We start from the raw sequence: 15,730 nt of genomic DNA, 5'->3' as shown, positions 1-15,730 counted from the left end.
AGGATAGAAGGATAGAAGGAGATGGGATGATTGTACATGACTTGATGACTTGACGAAATAGGGTTAGTGCTATCTGGGATCCTTGGATGTCCTTGACCAGTACCCCTTACCTTGCCCATTTTAAATGTGAACTTCAATGGGGTGACGTCCCAAGGATCCCAGATGGCAAGGACACTGAACATAGTGGTAATTCAATACACCGCATGGTTAAGAGCAAAAGGAACCAGGTGACAGTTCACAGAAGTGATACTACACTATGAGCAGTACACCAGTGTGTCAGCAGCACTAAGCACTTTAAAGCAGAATATCCCCCTGACTTCCAGAAAGGATGTTACAGTTGATGGAGAAAACACTCAGGAAAAAGTGATAGTGAAAGAGAGGAGAGAACACAGGATGTGAGAAGGTGGCTTGGGATTGTATTTCAGGACAAGGACTGTTAGCGCAAGGCTTTCGCTGTATGGACAGAGGGTACTGTACAGTAAACAATGCCTATTCACCTCCCAGCTTTTTGAAGTGCATTGTGGGGAAGAATGGCACACAAATTTGAGTCAGTGCAATGATGTGGTCTTACAATAACCATACACAGATATACATAGAAACAAGAGGATTCACCTTTGAAGTACTATTCACTGTACATAGTACTACTATACACTGCTCCCGCACAACACAAAGCCACATTATGAACGATATGCATCACTGGTGAGGTCTTAGATGGAGAATTCTCAGCGATAACTAGGTTATTTAATGTCTTTATGTCACTTGCTCATACGAGTGTAATCAGTAGTAAAATAGCAGCAAATATGATGTAACGACCAAGCAAACCGAGTGCACACTCACAGGCAGCATCCGAGTACACACACACACACACACACACACACACACACACACACACACACACACACTCGCATGCATGCATGCACACACACACACACACACACACACACACACGTGGGAAAATAGTCTGGATTCCCATTGTCCAAACCTTTCCCACCCTCTCCTTTTTCCCTCTCTACTCCTCTCATTCCGTCTCTCTGAACTCCTCTCTCCCTTTCTCGCTCCTCTCCTCCTGCTCTCTCTCTCTCTCTCTCTCCCTGCACAGGCCTTATTAGGCGATGGGGCCTGGAGGAGTGGCGGCATGGAGATAAATATACAACTCTGATATGAGTGAGGGCTTCCAAACATCAGACTGGCACACTGACACAGAGACAGGCAGAGGAGGGACAGAGAGAGGGACAGAGAGTGGAGGAGGAGAGGAGACAAGTGTGGGGGGAGGGGGGGGGGGGGGGGGGGGAGTGGGTTCTAAAATGTCAGAGGCCAGTGTCATATTTCCAGTGAGGAGATGAAAAACAGTCAGAGTGTGTGGCATATATCTTCACAGAGCTGTACACAGAACATACAATACTATGTTGTTTATAGAATAATAGTGTATGGCTGCATGCAGGAACTATGTATATACTGTGTTTTTAATTGTGCGCGTGTGTGTGTGTGTGTGTGTGTGTGTGTGTGTGTGTGTGTGTGTGTGTGTGTGTGTGTGTGTGTGTGTGTGTGTGTGTGTGTGTGTGTGTGTGTGTGTGTGTGTGTGTGTGCATGCATGTTGAAGAGGATGGCTACCATTCATCAATACCCATAATTACACATACATATTTGACCTAGTAATACCATATGCCAAATTCCATATGGTGAAGTTATTAGTTACTGTTACTTCCATTCCATAAATGTAGATATTACATGTAATGGACACCACATGAAGGTCATGCTTTGGGAAGAGGGCAAAATTAGAGTGAATGCTGGTGAGGAGAAATCTTTGTTTAAACCAAGACTGACTCACATCCATACGACCCAAACGGACGTTTGCATTATCCGGTTGAGATACACTATCAACAGTAAGAGAGACTGTAGTGTTGGAGAGAGAGTCATGCAGGAGTAAAGTCCATTCTGTCATGTCAACACAGATGCTATTCAAAAGCAACAAAACAAAAGCTAAACAAACACACCAGGGTTGAGTCTGTAATGGCACCCTATTGCCTACTTTTGACCAGGGCCCATGGACAACAATACAGAGAAAAGAGAGGACGGGAGGGAGGGAGAGAACACAAAGAGACGAATTTAAAAGGATGGAAAAGAAAGTGAGTAGAAAGGGACATAATTAAGGGGAAAAGGTATAATAGAGAGGAAGATTAAGCTGAACATTTTTGTGTTAATGTGCTGAAAATAGGTATTGATTACAGAGGAGTGTCAGGAGAGATAAGAGAGTGGAAGAAACAGAGGCAGTCCCAAGGAGTGAGTGCGTGTGCGTGTGCGTGTGTGTGTGTGTGTGTGTGTGTGTGTGTGTGTGTGTGTGTGTGTGTGTGTGTGTGTGTGTGTGTGTGTGTTAAAGCTGTGCGATCCAGTTGCGCTAGATTTCCTGAAATGATGCGATACCGATAAATAGATGGATAAGTTTATAACATGAATGTGCACCAGTTTTTTTGTATTACCCTTTAAACTACTACAACTAGATTGATGATTGTAGCCATCACGTGTCCCATTAACAATCACCCATATTAACTAAATGTATTTCATTTCAAACTTCTCTAGTATAGGCTACTTATCGTAATGAACAATATCAGCATGGTCGGTATGGTCGTGTCGATCATTTTCAGTTTATGGCCCCAGCTACTGTCCTATCTGGAGGTGACACAATGCGTAACCCTCAAGTCCGAGGTCTGAAGACTCACTCACTCAATCTCTCACACTGTAGTTCTAATCTTTCCCCTCGACTCAGCAATAACCAGCAACAGTTGAAGCGTCATACCCCTAGAACACACACAAGAACATACACGCCCTCTCAACAGTGATCGATCATGCACGAACAGAAGCAAGGATTCCACAATAATTAGATTCCACAATCCTTACTACCAACACACAAACACACAGAAAGAGATAGAGAAAAAAAGTACACAATTGGAGTTCATTCATACTTGTCCCTCCTCCCTCGCACTGCAGTTGGTAATATGCAATCATATCTAAAGAAGTGGAAGTCTGTTCACTCTTGACCCACCTGTGTTAACAGGATTACAGGACTGTGATTCAATTCAATTCAAACAACTTTATTCATCCCTGAGGGGCAATTATTGCTAGCAGCCATAGGACACTGATTGGTGTGTGTGTGTGTGTGTGTGTGTGTGTGTGTGTGTGTGTGTGTGTGTGTGTGGTGTGTGTGTGTGTGTGTGTGTGTGTGTGTGTGTGTGTGTGTGTGTGTGGGGGGGGGGGACGAGGCAATGGTCTTCCTCTAGCCCCTTTAATAACCACTTGAGGTCAGGTTTGGATCCTGTTAAACTTCAGCGTCCCACCTAGCCCATAGAGGTTAACGGGGAATTAAATGACACATATTTCACGCGAATTTAACAACAACTTGCAGGCATTGGGTTCAGAACAACCTTTTTTTTTTTTTAAACACTTCTAAGACTAGAAGGGCAAGTGCCTGTCTCTCACAGAGTCACACTGACTGTGACCATAATTCCCCAATATAATTGTATGGAGAAATGACAAAGAAAAAGTAGGCTAAGCACTGTGTAGCCTATTCAAAACCATACGTACATTCACAATCAAGACAAGTGACAAGAGCTAGGCTATATACAGTGGCTTGCGAAAGTATTCACCCCCTTGGCATTTTTCCTATTTTGTTGCCTTACAACCTGGAATGAAAATTGATTTTTTTTTGGGGGGGGGGTTGCATCATTTGATTTACACAACATGCCTACCACTTTGAAGACGCAAAATATTTTTTATTGTGAAACAAGACAATGACAAAAAAACAGAAAACTTGAGCGTCCATAACTATTCACTAATTATGTGACTTCTGAAGGTAATTGGTTGCACCAGATCTTATTTAGGGGCTTCATAGCAAAGGGGTGAATACATATGCACGCATCACTTTTCCATTTAATTTTTGTAGAATTTTTTTAAACAAGTTATTTTTTTCATTTCACTTCACCAATTTGGACTATTTTGTGTATGTCCATTACATTAAATCCAAATAAAAATATATTTAAATTACAGGTTGTAATGCAACAAAATAGGAAAAACACCAAGGGGGTGAATACTTTTACAAGGCACTGTAGCGCGACAAACTTAAGAAACAAGATACTTAAGTATGGCATGCTGTATGCGTGAGTGAATGCAGAGGGTTTGTTTTCACTATGTGTTCAAAGCAAGGGCACCAGGGAAAAATGTTACACAGACAACACATGAACACAACTGCCCTGCTAGGGGTTGACCTGGTCCTGACATTCAATTAAAGGGACAGTCCACACTCTCGCTGTCCCTGGTGGCCAGACCAAGTATAAACACAAACAAACAAAACCATTTACACCAATGAGTATAAGTATATTATTTGCACATGTTTGGTCATATTTGTCTTACTCTTAGTTTTTTAAGAAGGGTACACTAGCAAACACATCCCCCTCAGTCTTCCAGAGAATTTCAGGGTGAAAATCAAATGTATGGACTGTGCCTTTAACCTTTGTCTGGCTGATATTGAGCAAAAGCTGCTGTCACCTGAGAAACATAAAAACACCAGAATTTTCTGCATTGGTGAGCACTTTGCTGCACTATCCTCAAGAAAGGCATCAGGTGTTACAATGTTACATCCATAACCCACCAGCAGTTCAAGTAGCTAAAGTGTATCTCTTCCTTGAGTCCAGAAGACTTAAAAAAGGAAACTTACTGTCATCTGTGTATGCCATTCTGCATATTGACGGAGAAGTATGTAATCAACATACTGATTATGATGAATTGTGCTCCATTCAAACCGACTAGTCTGTCTCGTCTGCCAGCCTCACAATGGGCTAGCACAGAATGTCAATAGCGGTCAAGTGTAACAATGAAGGACATTTACATCAGTAACAATAAAGGGCATTTCCATAGACTACAGTTACTGTATTGCTCAGGTCTCTAGTACTCTCCAAAGGATTACAGCGAAACTATCCAACCCCCACCTGACCTGTTAGCCATGAGCACATTGTGACATCTGACAGATCAGGTGCCCTGGAATACCTAGGATGCATCCAAAATGGCACTCTATTTCCTTTAATGTTCGAAAGTAATGCACTATATGTCAAATCAAAAATCAAATCAAATGTTATTTGTCACATGCGCCGAATACAACAGTGAAATGCATAACATCCCCAAAAAAGTACGAAATAAAAGTAAGAAATAATTAAAGAGCAGCAGTGAAATAACAATAGCGAGGCTATGTACAGGGGGTACCGGTACAGAGTCAATGTGCGGGGGCACCGGTTAGTCGAGGTAATATGTACATGTAGATAGAATTATTAAAGTGACTATGCATAGATAATAACAGAGAGTAGCTGCAACGTAGAAGGGGGGGGGGGGGGGGGGGGCAATGCAAATAGTCTGGGTTCAGGAGTCTTATTGCTTTGGGGTAGAAGCTGTTTAGAAGTCTCTTGGACCTAGACTTGGTGCTCCAGTACCGCTTAACATGCGTGCGGTAGCAGAGAGAACAGTCTATGACTAGGGTGGCTGGAGTCTTTGACAATTTTTAGGGCCTTCCTCTGACACCGCCAAGTCCTGGATGGCAGGAATCTTGGCCCCGGTGATGTACTGGGACGTATGCACTACACTCTGTAGTGCCTTGCGGTTGGAGGCCGAGCACTTGCCATACCAGGCAGTGATGCAACCAGTCAGGATACTCTCAATGGTGCAGCTGTAGAACCTTTTGAGGATCTGAGGACCCATGCTAAATCTTTTCAGTCTCCTGAGGGGGAATAGTTATTGTCGTGCCCTCTTCACAGCTGTCATGGTGTGCTTGGACCATGTTAGTTTGTTGGTGATGTGGATGCCAAGGAACTTGAAGCTCTCAACCTGCTCCACTACAGCCCTGTCGATGAGAATGGGGGTGTGATCTGTCCTCCTTTCCTACAGTCCACAATCATCTCCTTTGTCTTGATCACGTTGAGGGAGAGGTTGTTGTCCTTGCAGCACAAGGTCAGGTCTCTGACCTCCTCCCTATAGGCTGTCTCGTCATTGTCGGTGATCAGGTCTACCACTGTTGTGTCATCGGCAAACTTAATGATGGTGTTGGAGAGTCGTGCCTGGCCGTGCAGTCATGAGTGAAGTACAGAGTACAGGAGGGGACTGAGCACGTACCCCTGAGGGGCCCCCGTATTGAGGATCAGCGTGGCGGATGTGTTGTTACTTACCCTTACCACCTGGGCCTTTAGCTGTAGTCGATGAATAGCATTCTCACATAGGTGTTCCTTTAGTCCAGGTGTGAAAGGGCAGTGTGGAGTGTAATAGAGATTGCATCATCTGTAGATCTGTTGGGGCAGTATGCAAATTGGAGTGGGTCTAGGGTTTCTGGGATAATGGTGTTGATGTGAGCCATGACCAGCCTTTCAAAGCACTTCATGGCTACAGACGTGAGTGCTACGGGTCGGTGGTCATTTAGGTAGGTTACCTTAGTGCTCTTGGGCACAGGGACTATGGTGGTCTGCTTGAAACATGTTGGTATTACAGACTCAGACAGGGAGAGGTTGAAAATGTCAGTGAAGACACTTGCCAGTTGGTCAGCGCATGCCCGGACAACACGTCCTGGTAATCCGTCTGGCCCTGCAGCCTTGTGAATGTTGACCTGTTTAAAGGTCTTACTCACATCGGCTGCGGAGAGCATGATCACATAGTCGTCCGGAACAGCTGATGCTCTCATGCATGTTTCAGTGTTACTTGCCTCGAAGCGAGCATATAAGTTATTTAGCTTGTCTGGTAGGCTCCTGTCACTGGGCAGCTCTCAGCTGTGCTTCCCTTTGTAGTCTGTAATAGTTTGCAAGCCCTGCCACATCCGACGAGCGTCGGAGCCGGTGTAGTACGATTCGATCTTAGTCCTGTGTTGATGCTTTGCTTGTTTGATGGTTCGTCGGAGGGCATAGCAGGATTTCTTGTAAGCTTCCGGGTTAGAGTCCCGCTCCTTGAAAGTGGCAGCTCTACCCTTTAGCTCAGTGCAGATGTTGCCTGTAACCATGGCTTCTGGTTGGGGTATGTACGTACAGTCAATGTGGTGACGACGTCATCGATGCATTTAATGATGAAGCCAGTGACTGATGTGGTGTACTCTTCAATGCCATCGGAAGAATCCCGGAACATATTCCAGTCTGTGTTAGCAAAACAGTCCTGTAGTTTAGCATCTGACCACTTTTTCATTGACCGAGTCACTGGTGCTTCCAACTTTAATTTTTGCTTGTAAGCAGGAATCAGGATAGAATTATGGTCAGATTTGCCAAATGGTGGGCGAGGGAGAGCTTTGTACGTGTCTCTGTGTGTGGATTAAAGATGGTCTAGAGTTTTTTCCCCCTCTGGTTGTACATTTAACATGCTGATAGAAATTAGGTAAAACTACTTTAAGTTACCCTGCAATTAAAGTCCCCGGCCACTAGGAGCGCTGCCTCTGGTTGAGCGTTTTCCTGTTTGCTTATGGCGGTATACAGCTCATTGAGTGCGGTCTTAGTGCCAGCATTGGTCTGTGGTGGTATGTAGACAGCTATGAAAAATACAGATGAAAACTCTCTAGGTTGATAGTGTGGTCTATGGCTTATCATGAGATACTCTACCTCAGGCGAGCAAAACCTTGAGACTTCCTTAGATATCGTGCACCAGCTGTTGTTTACAAATATACATAGACCGCCACCCCTTGTCTTACCCGATGCTGCTGTTCTATCATGCCGATAGAGTGTATAACCCGGCATCTGTATTTTATTAATGTCGTCGTTCAGCCACGACACGGTGAAACATAAGATATTACAGTTTTTAATGTCCTGTTAGTAGCTTATACATGCTTTTAGTTTGTCCCATTTATTTTCCAGTGATTGTGCGTTGGCTAATAGTACGGATGGCAAAGCCAGATTAGCCACGCATCGCCTGATCCTCACAAGGCACCCCAATCTCCTTCCGCGAAATCTCCATCTCTTTCTCCTGCGAATGACAGGGATGAGTGCCTGTTCGGGTGTCTGAGGTAAATCCCTCTCGTCCGACTCATTAAAGAAAAATGATTCATCCAATTCAAGGTGAGTAATCACTGTTCTGATGTCCAGAAGCTATTTTCAGTCATAAGAGACTGTAGCAACAACATTATGTACAAAATAAGTTAGAAACAATGCGAAAAAAAATAAAAAAAATAGCACGGTTGGTTAAGAGCCAATAAAACAGCAGCCATCCTCTCCAGCGCCATGATACATTTTTGTATGTCAGAAATGACACCCTATTCCCTATGGTCACCTTTGACCTGGTCAAAAGTTGGGTACCATATAGGGAATATGATGCCATTTTGGACCCTACCCACTGGGCAGAGGTCAATTCAACTTCTATTCCTGGTTCGACGTAAATTCATTGAAGTTATGTGGAAACAACTTTTATTCAACCGGTGTATGCCCAGTGGGTAGTGACCATACCAGTCTCAGCTGTATGACCTCAGAGCCCACTTAGCAATGCTTCAGTGGTCTATGGAGGGATACGGTAGTCTAAGGAGGGCTATCAGGAAGCTGTCATCCCCACACTGTGTCCTGACACATCAGGTTCCCAGGAATACATGGTGACCAGTCTGAGCTGTATGACCTCAGAGCTATGACAGAGCCCACCGAGATAGGCTATGGTGGTTTACAGTAGAGGTCGACCGATTCTGATTTTTCAACGCCGATACCGATGCCGATTATCGGAGGGGCAAAAACCGTCAATACCGATTAATTAGCCGATTTTTTACAATTTATTTGTAATAATGACAATTACAACAATACTGAATGAACACTTATTTTAACTTAATATAATACATCAATAAAATCAATTTAGCCTCAAATAAATAATGAAACACGTTCAATTTGGTTTAAATAATGGAAAAACAAAGTGTTGGAGAAGAAAGTAAAAGTGCAATATGTGCCATGTAAGAAAGTTAACGTTTAAGTTCCTTGCTCAGAACATGAGAACATATGAAAGCTGGTGGTTCCTTTTAACATGAGTCTTCAATATTCCCAGGTAAGAAGTTTTAGGTTGTAGTTATTATAGGAATTATAGGACTATTTCTCTCTATACGATTTGTATTTCATATACCTTTGACTATTGGATGTTCTTATAGGCACTTTAGTATTGCCAGTGTAACAGTATAGCTTCCGTTCCTCTCCTCGCTCCTACCTAGGCTCGAACCAGGAACACATCGACAACAGCCACCCTCAAAGCAGCATTACCCATGCAGAGCAAGGGGAACACCTACTCCAAGTCTCAGAGCGAGTGACGTTTGAAACGCTATTAGCGTGCACCCGCTAACTAGCTAGCCATTTCACATCGGTTACTCCAGCCTAATCTTGGGAGTTGATTGGCTTGAAGTCATAAACAGCGCAATGCTTGAAGCATTGCAAAGAGCTGCTGGCAAAATGCACAAAAGTGCTGTTTGAATGAATGCTTACGAGCCTGCTGCTGCCTACCACCGCTCAGTCAGACTGCTCTATCAAATCATAGACTTAAATATAATATAATAAACACACAGAAATACGAGCCTTAGGTCATTAATATGGTCGAATCCGGAAACTATCATCTCGAAAACAAAATGTTTTTCCTTTCAGTGAAATATGGAACCGTTCCATATTTTATCTAACGGGTGGCATCCCTAAGTCTAAATATTCCTGTTACATTGCACAACCTTCAATGTTATGTCATAATTACGTAAAATTCTGGCAAATTAGTTCGCAATGAGCCAGGCGGCCCAAACTGTTGCATATACCCTGACTCTGCGTGCAATGAACGCAAGACAAGTGACACAATTTCACCTGGTTAATATTGCCTGCTAACCTGGATTTCTTTTAGCTAAATATGCAGGTTTCAAAATATATACTTGTGTATTGATTTTAAGAAAGGCATTGATGTTTATGGTTAGGTACAGTCGTGCAACGATTGTGCTTTTTTCGCAAATGCGCTTTTGTTAAATCATCCCCCGTTTGGCGAAGTCAGCTGTCTTTGTTAGGAAGAAATAGTCTTCACAGTTCGCAACGAGCCAGGTGGCCCAAACTGCTGCATATACCCTGACTCTGTTGCAAGACAAGTGACACATTTTCCTTAGTTAAAAGAAATTCATGTTAGCAGGCAATATAAACTAAATATGCAGGTTTAAAAATATATACTTGTGTATTGATTTTAAGAAAAGCATTGATGTTTATGGTTAGGTACACGTTGGAGCAACGTGTACCTAAGCGATTATATGCAACGCAGGACAGGCTAGATAAACTAATAATATCATCAACCATGTGTAGTTAACTAGTGATTATGATTGATTGATTGTAAAAAAAAAAATCAAAATTAAATGAAAAATAAATTCGGCCAAATCGGCGTCCAAAAATACCGATTTCCGATTGTTATGAAAACTTGAAATCGGCCCTAATTAATCGGCCATTCCGATTAATCGGCCGATCTCTAGTTTACAGGGGGACTATGGGCCGAGAGAAGAAACTGTCATTACCACACTGCAGCCTGAGCAGAAAGAGCAGGTGAGAGGAACCAGGGTCATATTCATTAGGGCACCCAAACATGTTTTAAAAACAAACATGAGCGTTTCTTATTGGATAAGTCCAGGAAGTCCCTCCCCACTTCAGTCAGTTTTTTTCCCTTTGGTACCTAATGAATACAACCAAGGCTGGACAGCTCTTGTCTGTCAGATGAGAGGTGAGATATCATGACTAACTGTCTTCTAGGTGTGAGGGCAGATAGGCCTATTGTTAGACTCCTAGAATGATACTGTAGCTGAGCCAACTGGCTACTGTTGGGGAATAGATTTTTTTTGTTTTTATGGGACCAAAGGGTTGAAGATTAAAATACAAGCTAGGATCATTGATTGTTAGGGAAGATGATTAGTTGTATTTCCTGTATGTTAATTAGCAAGTAAGATACCCTATAGGCCTAATTGTTTCTCCAATAAAGTAGATTATCACACTATGATACCACTGCATTAATAGAAAAATTCAGCAAATGTGACTTGTGCATATTTCAACACTGCAAAATTGACTGGAATGGTCCGAAGACACCACTAATTACACAGACTTTGAATATATGCTAGTTCAACAACATTAGCAGAGATTCCAGTGGGCTGAGCAAATCTCTCCGTTCTGAGGTCAGCGAAATAACGACCCATTAATGACAGGCTAGCTCCCAGATATAGAGATGTCTGTACAAGTGCAGCCAAAAAAAAGGGGGCGTGAGAGAAAAAGAAAGAAGGAGAGATTTGAACACAGAAGAGAGATATGTGCTCTCGACTCCCCTGATGGCTACCCACCCAGGCAATCTTTTCTCTCCACCTCTTGTCAGCGTCATCCTATACTCCCCCTCTCCTTTGTTTACACGATGCGCCCGATGGAAATGATAAACAATGATAAACAGCATATATCAGAAGAGTCTGGTAAACAAATGTGAGTTTACATAAACTGAGGATGCCATGGGAAAGGAGGTTTGGGACATTAAGAAAAACATGTTTGAACTGAAACACATCGGGTCATCTCATATCTTCACAGTGAAAATGACACATTGAAAAGCTATAGGCCTGGAGGACATGTTTAGCCCATCTAACTACCTCAAGCACAAAGTCCCAAATATTGGGTAATCAAATAGAACGTTGTCATAGAATCTTGAGTATCTGGATGTTCATAATCATACAGCCAAGCATTCTGACATTTTAAAAACGACTAAACCCCCCCGAAAAGTTGTTATTTAAGTTAAAGCATGTACACAATTTGCATAAATAGTTTTTTAAAAAGTAGGCTATTTGGCTTGGTGTGAACTAACAGACTAATGATAGCTGTATTATTTAAAATAGTCCATTTATATAAATGGCATAGGCCTACCGTTTATTTATATAAATAGTTTAGAAAGTGGGCTACAGTAGCCTAGTGGCGTACTGTAAACAATTATAGAGATTCTGTGTTCCATTTATTTACATGCTCTGTCAAGTTCAAAGTGACATCATACCTTCTCATGACACCAATGAAGTCCATTTATAAACAGACGACCACTTTAAGTAGATAATTAACACTGTAGGTAGCTACTGTGGAATAATAATAATCCTAGTGTTATCAAATCGCGATCATTCACCAGCTACAATGCATCAAACTACAGCGACACAGAACAGAAACACAGAACTAATGCCTTACCTGAGAATATGCCGTTCTCTCTTCAAAAGCGTTTTTGTTGTGGGGAACGTGTATTGTTGACGCTGAATTTGAAGAAAATAGACGCTCATAAAAACAGTGACTAAATAAAGAAGTGATGGGTTTGGACCGGGCGCGCGCTTTCGCTTTCAATCATACGAACTATATCCAGAGAACTTTCAGAGTTTCTGTTTGCTGTCATATCCCGCCTGGATTCCTTTGATGTCTCTATTTTCCTTTCTCCGCTCTGGTTTGATTCAATCCTTTCAAATCACTCCCAGTGAAAATGACAGATCGTAGTGAGCTGTCGTCGTCAACAGGTGAAATGGAATGCATGTGAGGCGGGCACACTAACAGACACAAGGTTGGTGTGAAAATGCGCCTGAGCGCGTCACTAACTGACTACACAGTTTCTGTGGTCTGTTTGTTAGGGGGCTCCGCACCGAAATGAGAACTCTTGCTCTGGGATTTCCCGCGACGACATGGCTTTGTCATTGTAATGCCCTCGTTATAGGCTCGCTATAGGCTAAAGCAAAAGCAGTTTGGCCTGGCACACTGCCAACACACCTCGCGGGTCTTGTATCACTTTCAATGCCAAGGGCCCTTGGAAAGCATCAATAGCTGCCACGTAAATCTCTCCTCCACTCTCTTTACTATACCCAAGGGCCTTTATCAGCCCCTGCCCCCTTAACAGTTCTGTCTCAATGAGCTGATAGTGTAATCATAGATTATTCCCTCAGTCTTCCCCTAAACAAGGGCATGTGGACAGGGTGAGAGAGAATGCCTGGAGTCAGGGTTGGTAGCAGACCGTGAGTGGGCAAAGAGAGTGAATGGGGTAAAAGAGAGAGCAGATGGAAGGGGCAGGGTACAGACTGGGTGAACGAACAGCTGGTGAATTGTAAAAACGCACAACAAAGTCAAAGAATAGTGCCCTTTTCACAGGCGAAACACTGTGGCACAACATGTTAAGTTGCCTATTGTTTGTCTATGTATGTTGTTTTTTTTTAAGTTCAAAATAAAACATAGCTTAGGCGTGATGGCAACACTGGTTACACCCTGTGCATTTCAAAACAATGAACGCGGGCGTTTCTGTCAGTCGGTAGGTGAGAAAAGAGTTGCCTAATATGGGTGTTCTGTTTGTCTCTAGTGGTGACAGGGACAGCTGGCAGATGAAGTGGTGTGAAGATGTATGTGACAACAACACAATGTCATCTTTTCTTCAGACTTCTAGTTCTTTCTTTTTTTCCCACTTTGAATACATCTTCTCTATTTCCATCCGAAGGGTACAGTAGAAACCTAAAAGTTCAGTCATTTCGCACATGGTGTGTCCGGTGTCTTTCAATGCAGTCAAAACCAAGCGGTCACTTTTGTCACAGCATCAAAGGCATGAACTGCTCAAGTAACCATACTCAAATATTTACATACAGAAGAAAGGATACAGTACCTTTGAGAAGTATCTGAGAAGTATGAGCTCACAGTGGACCATTATTATGAAATCATCAGGCAGGTTCAGAGACAGAGACATGGTTGAGTCAGAGCCAGACACTCCCATCTCCCCAAACCTGTCTACCAGGTAGACTAGTCAATGGACCGTGGGACAAAAACGAATGTAGTATGCTACTAGGCTAGACACACAGCTAAGAGGAATCCTAAGGCTAAGCCGATTATGTTGATGTATTCAGGACATTATAATATGGTATTATATAAAGCGGCTGAGAGAATAACAGGATGATACCGGATAATTAAGTGGTAGATAGAAGTCAGATAGAGAAACAAGCACACAAAGGCATGGCAATGACCAGTTTTGGACTCTCGCAATGGAAACTTGGCCCACAGTGATTTCAAATGCAAATAGAAGAGTTAGGTTTTCCTGGTATGCAAAAAGGCCATGGCTGGCAACAGTCAGAGTACTGTGTGTGTGTAGAGGATGTGTGTGTGTGTATTGCCTTGACTTGGGGATGCTGGAAAGGCCATGTGGAAGAGCTCAATTGTGTCAGTCAGCATTCATGAATACTAAACCATGAACGGAACCTTCTTCAGTGAGGGAAAAAAGTATTTGATACCCTGCTGATGTTGTACGTTTGCCCACTGACAAAGACATGATCAGTCTATAATTTTAATGGTAGGTTTATTTGAACAGTGAGAGACAGAATAACAACAAAAAAATCCAGAAAAACGCATGTCAAAAATGTTAGAAATTGATTTGCATTTTAATGAGGGAAATAAGTATTTGACCCCCTCTCAATCAGAAAGATTTCTGGCTCCCAGGTGTCTTTTATACAGGTAACGAGCTGAGATTAGGAGCACACTCTTAAAGGGAGTGCTCCTAATCTCAGCTAGTTACCTGTATAAAAGACACCTGTCCACAGAAGCAATCAATCAATCAGATTCCAAACTCTCCACCATGGCCAAGACCAAAGAGCTCCAAGGATGTCAGGGACAAGATTGAAGACCTACACAAGGCTGGAATGGGCTACAAGACCATCGCCAAGCAGCTTGGTGAGAAGGTGACAACAGTTGGTGCGATTATTCGCAAATGGAAGAAATACAAAAGAACTGTCAATCTCCCTCGGCCTGGGGCTCCATGCAAGATCTCACCTCGTGGAGTTGCAATGATCATGAGAACGGTGAGGATTCAGCCCAGAACTACACGGGAGGATCTTGTCAATGATCTCAAGGCAGCTGGGACCATAGTCACCAAGAAAACAATTGGTAACACACTACGCCGTGAAGGACTGAAATCCTGCAGGGCCCGCAAGGTCCCCCTGCTCAAGAAAGCACATATACATGCCCCTCTGAAGATTGCCAATGAACATCTGAATGATTCAGAGGACAACTGGGTGAAAGTGTTGTGGTCAGATGAGACCAAAATGGAGCTCTTTGGCATCAACTCGCCGTGTTTGGAGGAGGAGGAATGCTGCCTATGACCCCAAGAACACCATCCCCACTGTCAAACATGGAGGTGGAAACATTATGCTTTGGGGGTGTTTTTCTGCTAAGGGGACAGGACAACTTCACCGCATCAAAGGGACGATGGACGGGGCCATGTACCGTCAAATCTTGGGTGAGAACCTCCTTCCCTCAGCCAGGGCATTGAAAATGGGTTGTGGATGGATATTCCAGCATGACAATGACCCAAAACACACAGCCAAGGTAACAAAGGAGTGGCTCAAGAAGAAACACATTAAGGTCCTGGAGTGGCCTAGCCAGTCTCCACACCGTAATCCCATAGAAGATCTGTGGAGGGAGCTGAACGTTCGAGTTGCCAAACGTCAGCCTCGAAACCTTAATGACTTGGAGAAGATCTGCAAAGAGGAGTGGGACAAAATCCCTCCTGAGATGTGTGCAAACCTGGTGGCCAACTACAAGAAATGTCTGACCTCTGTGATTGCCAACAAGGGTTTTGCCACCAAGTACTAAGTCATGTTTTGCAGAGGGGTCAAATACTTATTTCCCACATTAAAATGCAAATAATTTTATAACATTTTTGACATACGTTTTTCAGGATTTTTTTGTTGTTATTCTGTCTCTCACTGTTCAAATAAACCTACCATTAA

The 15,730-nt window shown here is 43.0% G+C and overlaps 1 protein-coding gene across 1 annotated transcript in view; it reads right to left on the bottom strand.

Annotated features, from left to right (window-relative positions):
- Positions 1 to 12,728, bottom strand: part of LOC106605167 (uncharacterized) — a 29,610-nt gene extending 16,882 nt beyond the window's left edge. The window contains exon 1 of the mRNA XM_014200542.3: positions 12,177 to 12,728. The gene's annotated coding sequence lies outside the window, so the exon portion shown is untranslated. The remainder of the gene's footprint in view (positions 1 to 12,176) is intronic.
- Positions 12,729 to 15,730: the final 3,002 nt, after the last annotated feature.

The sequence above is a fragment of the Salmo salar genome, chromosome 05, assembly GCF_965601325.2.
Source record: "Salmo salar chromosome 05, fSalSal1, whole genome shotgun sequence".
Lineage (NCBI taxonomy): Eukaryota > Metazoa > Chordata > Actinopteri > Salmoniformes > Salmonidae > Salmo > Salmo salar.
Note: the sequence above shows the minus strand (reverse complement) of the source record. Positions and strands in the feature narration are given on the sequence as shown.